Raw genomic sequence first — 13,661 nt, 5'->3', positions numbered from 1 at the left:
CTGATTCTACTCTGAATTTTTTGTCTTTGAAACCTTACTACCTAACTTACTTACATAATACTTACGACTACCTAACTCATGTTGGTGGTACTTTTCTAAGAAAAAAACTTAATATTGGTAACCTGAAAAGTTACTTTGGTACAAAATACTTACTAGAATTATTACCAACATAAATGAGAGATTCTTCTGACATGTCTTATTATCAAAATATGGAAATTATTTCCTTGACTTACTTAATATTTTCAAATTCTTGACAATGTAACTTCTGTTTAAGTCTCTATCACTGCTTATTATAGGACATTGACTTGCTTTGGGCTTAGTTTTCATTTTTGTTTAGTGGACATTTGATTTTGCTTGTTTTTAATTTTCTTTTCTTTCCTATATAGCAGAATTTTAGAGAACCTTAATGAAAATTTTTGCTTTTTCTTGATTTCTAATTCTTTATATATTGCTTTGCAGTTTTGTTCTATAAATAAGAACTAGATAGAGTAGGCTGAATTTTGCTGACTTGTAGAAATATATTGTGACATACAGCATATTTTGAAAATTGTCATTGAAATGCAGTTTAAATTTTAGGTACAGTCCTTCCTGCCAATGACAATTAAATCTGTAATGAAAATGATTCAATTTGTATTAACTTAGAAAATCTCGAGATACATGGGACTATTTGTATACTTGGTATTCACAAAAACTAAACTTCAGGTAATTAGAGGAAAAATGAGGACCTTGGTAGAAGTAATGGTATTATCCTTAATTTTGATATTTAAAAAGCAGAAGCTAAAGTGTTTTCACAGGTACAATATTTTAGTACAATTTTTGCATTTTACCTTAAATTTTATGGAAAGGAGATCCAGACCCAACTTTGTATTTTTTTCTGTGAATTCCTGAAAAACTCAGAGGCTGTTAAAACATAGTTTTACAAACTGAGTCCTGTTAGAACATAGAGGTGCCCAATTCAGCCAGCCCCAGCCCCTTTTTTTTCTTCTTTCTTTCTTTCTTTCTTTCTTTCTTTCTTTCTTTCTTTCTTTTTTTTTTGTATGTTTCTTAGTGAGGGCTTGTTTTTTTTTAAAGATAGCATATATGTTAATTCGTTATTTTTACTTCTTATTTGAGAATTAATATTTTAAACAGATATTCCTTCTCACCAGACATATTATAAAATGGATCTAGCTCATTGGATTTGATTATTACAGAATTTTGAAGAAAAGTAGGAAATTTAAGAAAAGGAATTTCCTACTTGATAAACAGCTCCTTTGGCTCTTATGGTACTTTATTCTACTTTTACTGGCAGGTTTTGTACTTTTTCTTCTGTTCCAGTGATACTTATATTTAGAAGTTATATTTATAGGATTAGAACTCTAAGTAATTGGTGCTTGACATTCTCTAAAATATGTTAGATTTAAGCTCAGTACTAAATACATAATACAGTCCATACATGGGCATTCAGTTGTTGCCAAGCAAAGCTCAGACCTTCTGGCACCTGAGTTTATTCCTTTCAGATTTTAGTTGCTATTCAGTGTACTGTTCTGTAAAAGTCTATTCTTTATGTCTAAGACTTGGATAATCTTGAATTTTGTTTTTTCCTGAAGTAATATAAACATACATATTTAAGTGAAAATTTTATCTATAAGAATTTAAATAAACTTAAATAGTGCTTTGTAAACTTTGTGTTTTTCACAGTCTGGAGTTACACTTTTTTGTTTTATTTTTAAGTACAATAGTCAGACTTTTGAAAGGTGATAAAAGTTTGGTAAAGGAAATGTGATAATGTACATAAAAATGAATTGTACTTACATTATTTACTGGGACCATATGGTTTTAATTTTTAAATTATTCTTTAACGTTTAGCAAAGCCAGAAAATTTGTTCCAGACAAAACTTTATAAAAGGTACAAAGTCTTAAAGGAAGTGAGTTATTTCAATGGAATTGCCTGTTAAATATTCCATCTTTCATTTTTACACATTGTGAAATACCACAAAATGCTTAAGTGAAGAGACATTATAAATGTGTACTTGAGAATAACATGCAGAAATAAAATGAGACTTCTTCCTGATAATAAATGTTTATTGTGTTTGATATCAAACAGTAAATTGACACTTATGGGGGAAGAGAGTACAAGGTTCCCATGCTCGCAATTTACTTGTCTTTTTCTACTTCCCATGTAGATTAGATCCATGTATGTCTTTCTTAGGGTCCTCATGTCGTCTAGATTTTCTAGGATTGTGATTTGTGGGTTGGTTTTCTTTATGTTTAAAATCCACTTATGTGTGAGTACATGTGATAATTGTCTTTCTGGGTCTGGGTTACCTCACTCAAAATGATGTTTTCTAGCTCCATCCATTTGCCTGCAAAATTCAAGATGTCCTTTTTTTTTCTGCTGTGAAGTGCTCCATTGTGCAAATGTACCACATTTTCCTTATCCATTCTTCAGTCGAGTGGCATTTAGGTTGTTTCCAGGTTCTGGATATGACAAACACAGCTGCTGTGAACCTAGTTGAGCACATGTCTTTGTGGCACAATTGAGCATCCTTTGGATATACACCCAAAAGTGGAATTGCTGGGTCTTGAGGAAGGTTGTTTCTGAGAAATCACCACACTGACATCCAAAGGGGCTGTACCAGCTTGCACTCCCACCAGCAATGCAGGAGTGTTCCGTTTTTCCCACATCCTCTCCAGCATAAGTTGTCATCAGTGTTTTTGATCTTGGCCATTCTTACAGGTGTAAGATGGAATCTCAGAGTTGTTTTGATTTTCATTTCTCTGATGACTAAGGATGTTGAGCATTTCCTTAAGTGTCTTTTAGCCATTTTAGATTCCTCTGTTGAGAGTTCTGTGTTTAGGTCTGTACTCCATTTTTGTATTGGATTATTTGTGCTTTTGATGACCAATTTCTTGAGTTATTTTTATATTTTGGAGATCAGAACTCTGTCTGATGTGGGGTTGGTTAATATCTTTTCCCGTTTTGTAGGCTGCCATTTTGTCTTGTTGACCATGTCCTTTGCTTTACAGAAGCTTCTCAGTTTCAGGAGGTCTCATTTATTAATTGTTTCTCTCAGTGTCTGTGCTGCTGGGGTTCTATTTAGGAAGTGGTCTTCTGTGTCAATGCATTCAAGTGTACTTCCCACTTTCTCTTCTATAAGGTTCAGTGTGGCTGGCTTTTTCTTGAGTTGTTTGATCCATTTGGACTTGAGTTTTTCTGGTGTTTGAAGATGTGTGGATTGATACCGGGGTCTTCTGTTTGGTTCCACTGGTCCTCTTGACTGTTCTTATGCCAATACCAGGCTGCTTTCAGTACTGTAACTCTGTAGTAGAGTTTGAAGTCAGGGATTGTGATGCCCCCAGAATTTCTTTTATTGTACAGGATTGTTTTGGTTATCCTCGGTTTTTTGCTTTTCCATATGAAGTACCATTCTTTCAAGGTCTGTGAAGAATTTGGCTGAGATTTTGATGGGCATTGCATTGAATCTGTAGATTGCTTTTGGTAAGATTTTTATTGTGTTAATTCTACCTACCCAATAGCATGGGAGATCTTTCCATTTTTGGTGTCCTCTTCAATTTCTTTCTTCAAGGTGTCACACAAGTCTTCCACTTTTTTGGTTAGAGTTACTCTGAGATATTTTATGCTATTTGTAGCTCTTCTGAAGGGGGATGTTTCTCTGATTTCTTTCTCAGCCTTTTTATCATCCATGTACAGGAGGGCTACTGATTATTTTGAGTTAATCTTGTATCCTGCTACATTACTGAAAGTGTTTATGAATTGTAGAAGTTCCTTGGTAGAATTGTTGGGGTCGCTTATGTAAACTATCATATCAGCAAATAGTGAGAGTTTGACTTGTTTTCTGATTTGTATCCACTTGATCTTCTTTTGTTGTCTTATTGCTCTGGCTAGGACCTCAAGAACTATATTGAATAGATATAGAGAGAGTGGACAACCTTGTCTTGTTCCTGATTTCAGTGGAATCACTGTGAGTTTCCATTTAGTTTGATGTTGGCTGTTGGCTTGCAATATATTGCCTTTATTATGTTTAGGTATGTTGCTTGTATCCCTGCTCTCTCCAAGACCTTTATCATGAAGGGATGATGTATTTTATCTAAGGCTAATGAGATGATCTCATGGTTTTTATTTTCAGTTTGTTTATATGGTGGATTACATTGACAGATTTTTGTTTGTTGAACAGTTCCTGCATCTCTGGGGATGAGGCCGACTTGATCATGGTGGATGATTTTTCTGATGTGTTCTTGGATTTGGTTTGTCAGTATTTTATTGAGTATTTTTGCATCAATGTTCATGAGTAAGATTGGTGTGTAATTCTCTTTCTTAGTAATTTCTTTCTGTGCTTTGGGAATCAGGGTAATTGTAGACTCATAGAGAGTTTGGCCATGTTGTTTCTGTTTCCATTTATTTCTACTCTGTGGAATAATTTGAGAAGTATTGGTATTAGTTTTTCTATGAAAATCTTGTAGAATACTGAACTGAAACCGTCTGGTCCTGGGCTTCTTTTTGGTGGAGAGACTTCCTATTTCTTCAGCAGTTATAGGTCTGTTTAATTTGCTTACCTGGTCTTGATTTAATTTTATCAAGTGATATTTATCCAGTAAGTTGTCCATTTCTTTTAAGTTTTCCAATTTTGTGGAGTACAGGTTTTCGAAATAATACCTGGTGATTCTCTGGATTTCCTCTGTGTATGTTGTTATTCCCCTTTTTCATTTCTGATTTTGTTAATTTTGATAGTCTCTCTCTGCCTTTTGGTTAATTTGCTTAGTTTCTCTATCTTGTTGGTTTTTTCAAAGAACCAACTCTTTGTCTCATTTATGCTTTGTATTGTTTTCTTTGTTTCTTTTTTGTTGACTTCAGCTCTCAATTTGAATATTTCCTGCTGTGGAGTTCTCTTGGGTGAGTTTGCTTCTTTTCGTTCTAAAGTTTTCAAATGTTCTGTTAATTCACTAGTGTGGGAGTTTTCCAGCTTCTTTATGTAGGCATTTAGTGCTATTAACTTTCCTCTTAACACTGCTTTCATTGTGTCCCATAAATTTGGGTATGTTGTGTGGTCATTTTCATAGAATTTTAGGAAGTCTTTAATTTCTCCCTTTGTTTCTTCCTGGACCCATTGATGATTCAGGTGAGCATTGTTTAATTTCCAAGTTCTGTGTGCTTTCTGGAATTATTATTGCTGTTGACTTTAGTTTTAAACCATGATGATCTGATAAGATACATGGGGTTATTTCAATTTTTTGAATTTGTTGAGGTTTGTTTTGTTACTACGTATGTGGTCAATTTTGAGAAGGTTCCATGAGGTGCTGAGAAGAAGGTGTATTCTTTTCTCTTTGGATGGAATATTCTCTAGATGTCTGTTAAGTCCATTTGAGTCATAACATCTGTTAGTTCTCTTATTTCTCTGTTCATTTTTGTCTGACTGACCTGTCCAGTGGTGAGAGTGGGGTGTTGAAGCCTCCCACTGTTAGTGTGTGGGGTTTAATGTATGGTTTAAGCTTTAGAAATGTTCCTTTTACATATGAGGGTGCCCTTGTACTTGGGGCATGGATGTTCAGTATTGAGATTTCTTCTTGATGGAATTTTCCTGTGACTATTATGAAATGTCCTTCTTTGTCTCTTTTTATTGATTTTCGTTTGAAGTCTATTTTGTTAGATATTAGGATAGCTAAACCTTCTTGGATTGGAATTTTTTCCCAATCCTTTACTCTGAGGTGATGTCTGTCTTTGAGGCTGAGGTGTGTTTCTTGTGTGCAGAAGGAGGATGGATTCTGGTTTTGTATCCAGTCTGTTAGCCTGTGCCTTTTTATAGGTGAGTTGAGTCCATTTATATTAAAGGATATTAATTGCTATCTCCTGTTGATTTAGCATTCATTGTTGATGTTAATTTGAGCATTTTTCCCTTCTTTGGGATTTCTGCTATGAGACCATCAATTCTCCTTGTTTTTCTTCCTTGGGTTGGAGTTTTCCTTCGAGTATTTTGTGTAGGGCTGGGTTGATTGCTGCGGCCAGCGCAGCCTGGATAGCCGAGACTGGTGGGGAGGTGCCGAGATTGAGGCACAGGTGGAAGAACAGCAACCTTTATTTTGCTCAGCAACCTTTTATACCTCTACTCCTTCTGTGGAGACCCACTGGCCAGAAAGAACACAAACATCGTTGTCAATTACAGACCACGAGGAAGTTCCCCTGCTGGTCAGGGGGAGTGAGGGCAGCTGGATCACAACAACTCCCCCTCTTTTATTTTATAATACCTTGCCTGTTATGGGGAATAGCCCTCTAATATCCCCTGTCTTAGGTGCCCCCAAAGTATTGCCAGTCAGTCGCTACACAGACACACAGCCCTAAACCAAGTATCCCAAGACTGACAGCCAACGAGCCAGACCAGCGCTGTAACCATCTAGCATGCCCTAACTGGGTGGTAAAATTAACAAAAGCAGTATTCCAAACCCCTCTCATATGACGGTTGAGTTCCATAACAGTAACAGAAGCATGCAATACAGTGCCATGAGTAACACACATAACATGATTAACTGTTGAAAAGTCCAAAGATAGTCCACTTGCTCCTGAACCAGAGCCACTTTTTGGTTTAAGGTCAGTATGCCCAATTGAATATGTCCATTAAGATCATTTTGAATGTCCAAAGCATTGCTGACTCTTTCAGCCTGCTGGTTGACAGTCTCAGCCGTCTGCACAGTCTGTGAACTTCTGCCGATCTTCTGTGGTTTGCTGATACTCCTGACACCGCCGTGGTGTCCCCCAGGCAGGGCACCCACTGGGTCAGGGCAACATGTCTAGCAAAGCTCTGCTCCAGCTGCCGTCTGGCCCCAGACACACTCTCTCTGGGTCCAAACTGCTGCATGGAGTGGAGCAGAACTCAGGGAAGCAGGCTCACTGCTCCTGCTCCAGAACCATTGAAGGGGCCCCACTTTAACAATCTTTTAGGGAATTTGGGCATTGTCAACCTGTCTGGCTACTTCCTGCTGAGTGGGGGCGCTGCATTCTTGTGGGATATTTTACATCAGCATTTCAGGGAGTCTCGGTAATTCAAACCGCATAAATTTGCAATGAGTCCACAGGTTCTCATCCTCTCATCCTGTGGAGACAAAAGCAGAACCTCTTTTCCAAAGTATCAAATCCTTAGGCCTGTACTTTAAAGTCAAAATACCTTCCTTAGTAGTTCCCAGAATCAAATGTCTTTCTCCAGCCCAAAACTCAAAAGACAACACAGTCAACACAATGACATATGTCTCTACACATCCTATCTTTTGAGGCCCTCAATTCACCTTCCTGCCTCCTCTTTATTGCTTCCCTACTGGCCAGTCTGTCAGAGGGTGCCTTTCAGAGCATCTCTGGGGATGAAAAAACACATATTTCTTTTAATCTGACTTGACTCCTCCTGCACAAAATCTTTGGCTGTCTTCCTTGTTAACTTCTGTGCCTTGTTGTTTTAAGAGTTTCAGTTAGTTTTTCAGGCCTTTCAATTCCCTTCCTGCCTCTTTATATCTTTTAGAGGATGTCCCTCAGAATTATCTCTGGGGATTAATAATAAAAACACTTTACCTTCCTCAATATGCTCCTCGGACTGAGCGACTCCGTTCACGAATCCCCACTTTCCAGATCTTGGTGGGACCTCCACTTGCTGCGGCCAGCGCAGCCTGGATAGCCGAGACTGGTGGAGGTGCCAGGATTGAGACACAGAGGCTTCTTTTCTGGTGAAAGAGCAGAAAGTACCTCTACTCCTTCTGTGGAGACCCACCAGCCAGAAAGAACACAAACATCCTTGTCAAATACAGACTACAAGGAAGTTCCCCTGCTGGTCAGGGGGAGTGAGGTCAGCTGGATCACAACAACAGTCATTGTCACAGTTCTAGTTACTCAGTTGGTCACTCTGTGTTCCTGTAGATTGCTCAGCGCTCCCAGGCTTTGCTCTACTTCCTTGGAGTTTGTTTTATCAGGCCTGTTCTAACTTAGGTTATCAGTTCAGACCTTTTATTTTTATTTTTTTTTTTTTTTTGTAAATGTCCCTGGACTGAATCCGATGCAGCTCCCATGGAGCTTGCTTTCTCAGGCCCACTCTGGCCTTTAAATTGCTCTATCCACTCCTTCCTCTAATGTCCTTGTTTTAATGGAATCCTGCATAGATATGGCCACATGATGAATCTTGATAGACAGCACCCTCCTCCCCTCTTGTCCCACCCATTCCTTTTGCTTACTCTCTGTCCCTTTCTCAAAATTGCTGCATATTAGTTCTAAAAGGCACTTTCAGAGCATAGGAAGTGTTTGATGTAATAACCCACTGAGACGGTGGGGCTGATCTAATGGGAGCTCACCAAGGCCATTTGGACTGGGACTGATGGAGCATGTGATCAAATCAGAAATCTGAATGTGGCTGACAATGAGGGCTGACTGAGGATCCAAGGACAATGGCAATGAGTTTCGATCCTACTGCATGTACTGGCTTTGTGGAAGCTTAGACAGTTTGGATACTCACCTTCCTAGACCTGGATGGAGGGGAGAGGACCTTGGACTTCCCACAGGGCAGGGAACCCTGACTGCTCTTAGGACTGAAGAGGGATGGGGAGGGGAGTGAAATGGGAGGTGGGGAGGAGGTGGAAGTTTTTAATAAAATAAAAGAAGGCAGGGAAGAGAACCTTTTACAGATAAATAAATGACTTAGAAGAGAAAGGGTCTGGAGTTTTTTTTGTTTGTGTCAAAGTGATTTTAAAATCCTGAAATGGCCATCAGACATAGTGTTTTGTGAAATTCATACTTAAGATACCAAGAGGACACTGGCAAAGTCTCAGGTGTTGAATCATTCCTTTCCCTTCACGAAAGGCAGTCAGGAAAACCATGTATTGGGAAGCATCTTACGGAAGAAGGGGATTATTTTTGCAACTGGTGGGGAAGAGCCCACTGGTTTGCCACCAAACAGAATTCTGAACTGTTTGGATCACATTTACTTCAGTAGCCATAGAAACACAGTGAAAAAGCTTCTCGGACCAATCGTGTGACTTCAGGTCACCTGCCAGCTCCTTCTTTCTCCTAGCACTGTATTTACAGATGGGCACTTCATCAAGAGTCATGATTGGTGATGTTATTCCCCAGAAGGCCCCTGAGCGTAGCTCGCCTGGGGAACTACATTTCCAGGAGCCCATAGCGTTCCATGCTAAGGCTGTATAGGCGCAGAATGTGGCGCTTGACGCAGGCACGTGGGGGACCCTTTAAAAGGCTGAAACGCCATCTGTTCGCTCTCTTTTCCCCTTCTCTCCTGCACGCCACAATAAACCTCGCGCACCACGTGGGTTTTGTTGTGTCTTGAGTCCTCCTTTCGCAGCTAAGAAGACTGAGAAGATGAAGAACAGAAGAAGATGACAGAAGATAAGAACAACTACCTTCATGAAAAAAGACATTTATTTCATACTATACATAAAATTAACTTTAAATAGATCACATGTATATGATTCATATGATGCTGATATATATAAACTACATAAAATGCTTAGAAGAAAGATTCTCATGGCTTTGGAGCAGGCAAAAGTTTCTGGGCAGAATGAAAAACCAGAAATGCCAAGAAAATATATAAAATTTACCAAAAATTTAAAACTTCTGCCCTTTGGTAACATATGGTAAAAAACAAACAAACAAAAAAACAGAAGCAAAGTCAAATGACAAGAGAGTGTACAATGCGTGAGGGGATTAGAGTGGAAGCAGGAAACGCCCTCCAGCTTGGTCTTGTCACATGTGCAGAAAGACCACAGAGAAGCACACAGTCCCTCTCTAAGAGCTAAGGCAGTGATGCTGGCAGGACCACAAGCTGGGGACACGGTCGGAACACAGGAAGGAATTCCAGGTGTGGCAAGCACTTTAGAACACAGGTTAACAGGTTCCTTACATGTTTATTTATTTATTTATTTTTGTTTAATTTAGATGTTTCTTTTTTCGATTTTTTCTCCCCAGACAATTCATTAGCCCTGGGTGTCTAATGAGCCCTGCAGGACTCATGCTGGCCTCAAACTTCTGTTAATCCTCCTGACTTTACCTTCTGAGTAATGGGATTAATTACAGGTACCACCACACCTGGAAGTTTCTTAAAATGTTTTAACATAGACTTTCTCATAAAAATCCAGAAATTCTGTTCATAGGTATTTATCCAACGTCATGAGAATAGACATGCACTCACAAAGACATGTGTCTATGAAAAATGGAAACACAGTGACATCATTTGTAATTACTAATTTTAAAATGTGGCATATTTGTGAATAAATACAGAGCAATAAACAAAAACATGGAGCATGTAAAAACAAAAACAAAAACAAAACAGCTGAACAAAAGTGACCAGACTTAAAAAGTGTACTTTAAGGACTACACCTATGTGAAATTTTAGAATATTAAAAAAAAAAAACTGAAACCAAAAACCCAATGTGCAGTAGAGACAGTGGCTCAGCATCTCCCTGGGATGGTGTGGGAAAGAATGTAAAGGAAGCCGGCAGGGGACAGATATGTCCTGTACATTAGCTGAATTGGTGGTTAATGTCACGTCCATCGTGTCCAGTGGATTAGCTTGTCAGAAGACAACATTACTACGTTAGTCCTCTGTGTGGGAACAAAGGAAAACTTTGCTATGGTATGTGCCAGACAACACACTACAGAAAAGGAACTGAGCATGAATGGTTACGCAAACTGCCACTGATAGGGTAGTAGCAGGGCAGGAATCGAACTATTTGACTCCAAAATCTGAGCCCTTCACATTGACAAATTAACTCACTAAAGTGTATATTTAGAACAAATACATTTTATTGACTTTAAGACATTCCTAAATAAATTTGTTTTATTGTTGTTGTTGTTGTTGCTGCTGTTTTGTTTTTTGAGACAGGGTCTCTCTATGTCACAGTGGCTGTCCAGAAATTTGCTATTTAGAATAGACTGGCTGTGAACTCAGAGACCCACCTGCCTCTGAATCCCAAGTGCTGGGATTAAAGAGAAAGATCATCACACCCAGTCAGGAAAGTTAACTTTTATTAAATTTCTTTACTACATGTATGAAAGTGTATGTTTATATGAGGGGGCACACACGGGTCTCAACACTCATGTGCGTGTGTGTGTGTATGCGTGTGTGTAAGTCAAAGGACAACATTCCTCCAAGGAGGGTCCACAAATGGGAAATGAGTACATCGTCAGCCACTGTTCACACCAGTGGGATGCTAACCAAGAGGGGCAGGTGAGGTGCGGAGAGCCTGGGCCCTCACGCTGCTTACAGGGACCAGATGCAACAGCACTAAGAAACAGCTGGCCCTGTCCCTGTGAAAGGCTCCGGCTTCAACCCCAGCATTTCAAGATAAATAAACAATAAATTTAATATATGTCACATATAAAGAATATACTTGACAATTAAAGAAGAATTGAACAATTAGTATTGTAACATGAATGAACAGTAAAAAAAAAAAACAAGCAAAAATTTTTAATAAGAGAAGTCAATCACAAAGACTGTATATTATTTGAGTACAAGGAAATTTCCAGAACACGTAAATTTCCTGAGACAGAAAATAGAGAAGTAGTAACCCAGTTCTGTTTACCTGAAATTCAAGTTTATCAAAATAGTCTATATCTTCATTTGACAACTCTCCAAACAGTTCATTTTTAGAATGCCGTTTTGGATTTTTTTACCCTACATACTGCTTACTTATCAGATGACTAAGAGAGAAGTGATTGAATTTGGAAGACACTACTATGAAAATTTATATTCAACACTAAAGGGAAACTTATGAAATGAACAAAATAAATCCGGGACCCAAGTTTGGCAACAGTATTTCTATGAAACTATTTAAGAAGTTTTGAAAAATGGAGACACCATCTTTTACCTGAGGATTCAGGCCCCCAGTATGTACAGAGTACTGTGTAGCGGACTGGGGATGCCGTCCAAAGGCAGAGTGCATGTTTAGCAGGCATGAAGCCCTGGGTTCCATCCCTAGCACCAGGAAGTACACAAAGGCTATGCGATACAGCACCAAAATTTGTAAAAACAGAGGTATGGCTTCCGACGATTAAGACAACTGACACTAATCTGTTCTAACTGATGCACTGGAAGCTTCTGGCAGGCATTCTTCTGATGTGGCATTGGATTTGGGTGTGATCTGTCATCAGTACTGGTGACACACCTCTTTTGTCTCAACTCACAGCCATGTCAGCAAAGCTCACTCAACACCATTAATGTGTCAATGCAAGATTTTGCTTCATTGGGATTTTACCCGGGTGCCCTAAATGTTTTTGGACAATGACCATTAATTCACCAGAGAAGCTTTTATCTGCCGTCTTCCCTGTGACATTCATTGTTTCCCTACCCTGAACGAACTTTGACACAAATTTGGGAGCAAAATCTCTAGAATAAGTCCCTGAGAGCTCATTCATCCCTAATGCATCTAATTACTACCTAGGAACCTGAGCAGGCATGTGCAAAAATTATAATGAAATCCAACCTCCGTAATGTTCCAGCTTGGTGCTTTCCTAATTATTTTGGGCTAAAATATAAACATTTTTCAGCAAGAAATTTAGAAACTGTGACATTTTGTGTAAAAACAAATCATCTCAATCCAGATGGTAGCATCGTTACTTAACGCCGTCATCGTCCCTGGGCTATTTCTTCCATATGTGGTACCTTTCTTTTAGTTCTGTATGCATTTTCTCCAAATTAAAAACATAGCTTGAGCAGGATTTTCTTCTTTAAGGTATCAAGATAGATTAATGAATATATTAAAAGTTAATTAGTTTGACAATTATGAAAATAAAAGAGAGAGGTGCTTACATGTGCAGTTTCTGGAAACATGGTTTGGAATATTGTCAGCCTCTCTATACACTGTAATCTGGGTTATTTGTGCCTTCCAAACTCATATGTTCACAACCCCCCCCCCAACAGGTTAGATGAAACACTTAATACATGATTATATTGTGAGGACATAGTGCCTTAGGACAGGATTGCTCTCCTTATCAAACAGCCTCCTCATTTCCCCCATACGAGAATAGGACTATAATACCAAGAACACAAAGCCTCATCCAACACCAAGTCTTCCAGTACCAAAATACTGAAATTTTGGCATACAGAGCTGTGAGGAACAAAATCACAAATAAATTTACCTAGCACAAGGTGTTCTCCGTAACAACCTGGGAAGACTCCCATGTGGTCAGAGATGAGCTCTGTGAGGCACCATGGGAGCCTTCTTGATGGTCCTCTTGATTTCTGTGTTTTTTTTTTTCCAGTTTGAGGATGTGAAACAGCATGGCAAGCAATGGTGTCTGGGGACACTAACCATCCTGGCGTTAATTACCAGGATGAAAAGTTGAGTCCCTGGAATGCTTCCTAAAATGTATGTTTTAATCTCCAGGTCTCAACGCTGCCAGGGTATGCATTTTCACATACAACCCTCTGATGACTCTTTGACTTCTCCCAAGTTCAAAACCAGACACTCTGTGGGATAAGGAAATTATCTGTAGTCCAGGAGTTCCTGGTCCGGAACAGTGCTGATGTTTGCATTTTCTGCACTATTACGGACTTGCCCTCAGTGACCACAGCCCAGCCCAGAGGCTCCTCCAAGAGTGTTCAGCACTGCGGGCCTCTGAGCTCACCAAGAGGCAATCGCTGACTAGGAGGGGTGGAAGGAACAGTAGATCCAGCTCA

The sequence above is a fragment of the Chionomys nivalis genome, chromosome Y, assembly GCF_950005125.1.
Source record: "Chionomys nivalis chromosome Y, mChiNiv1.1, whole genome shotgun sequence".
NCBI classification, from domain to species: Eukaryota; Metazoa; Chordata; class Mammalia; order Rodentia; family Cricetidae; genus Chionomys; species Chionomys nivalis.
The sequence above is the reverse complement of the archived record's forward strand: the minus strand, read 5'-3'. Positions refer to the sequence as shown.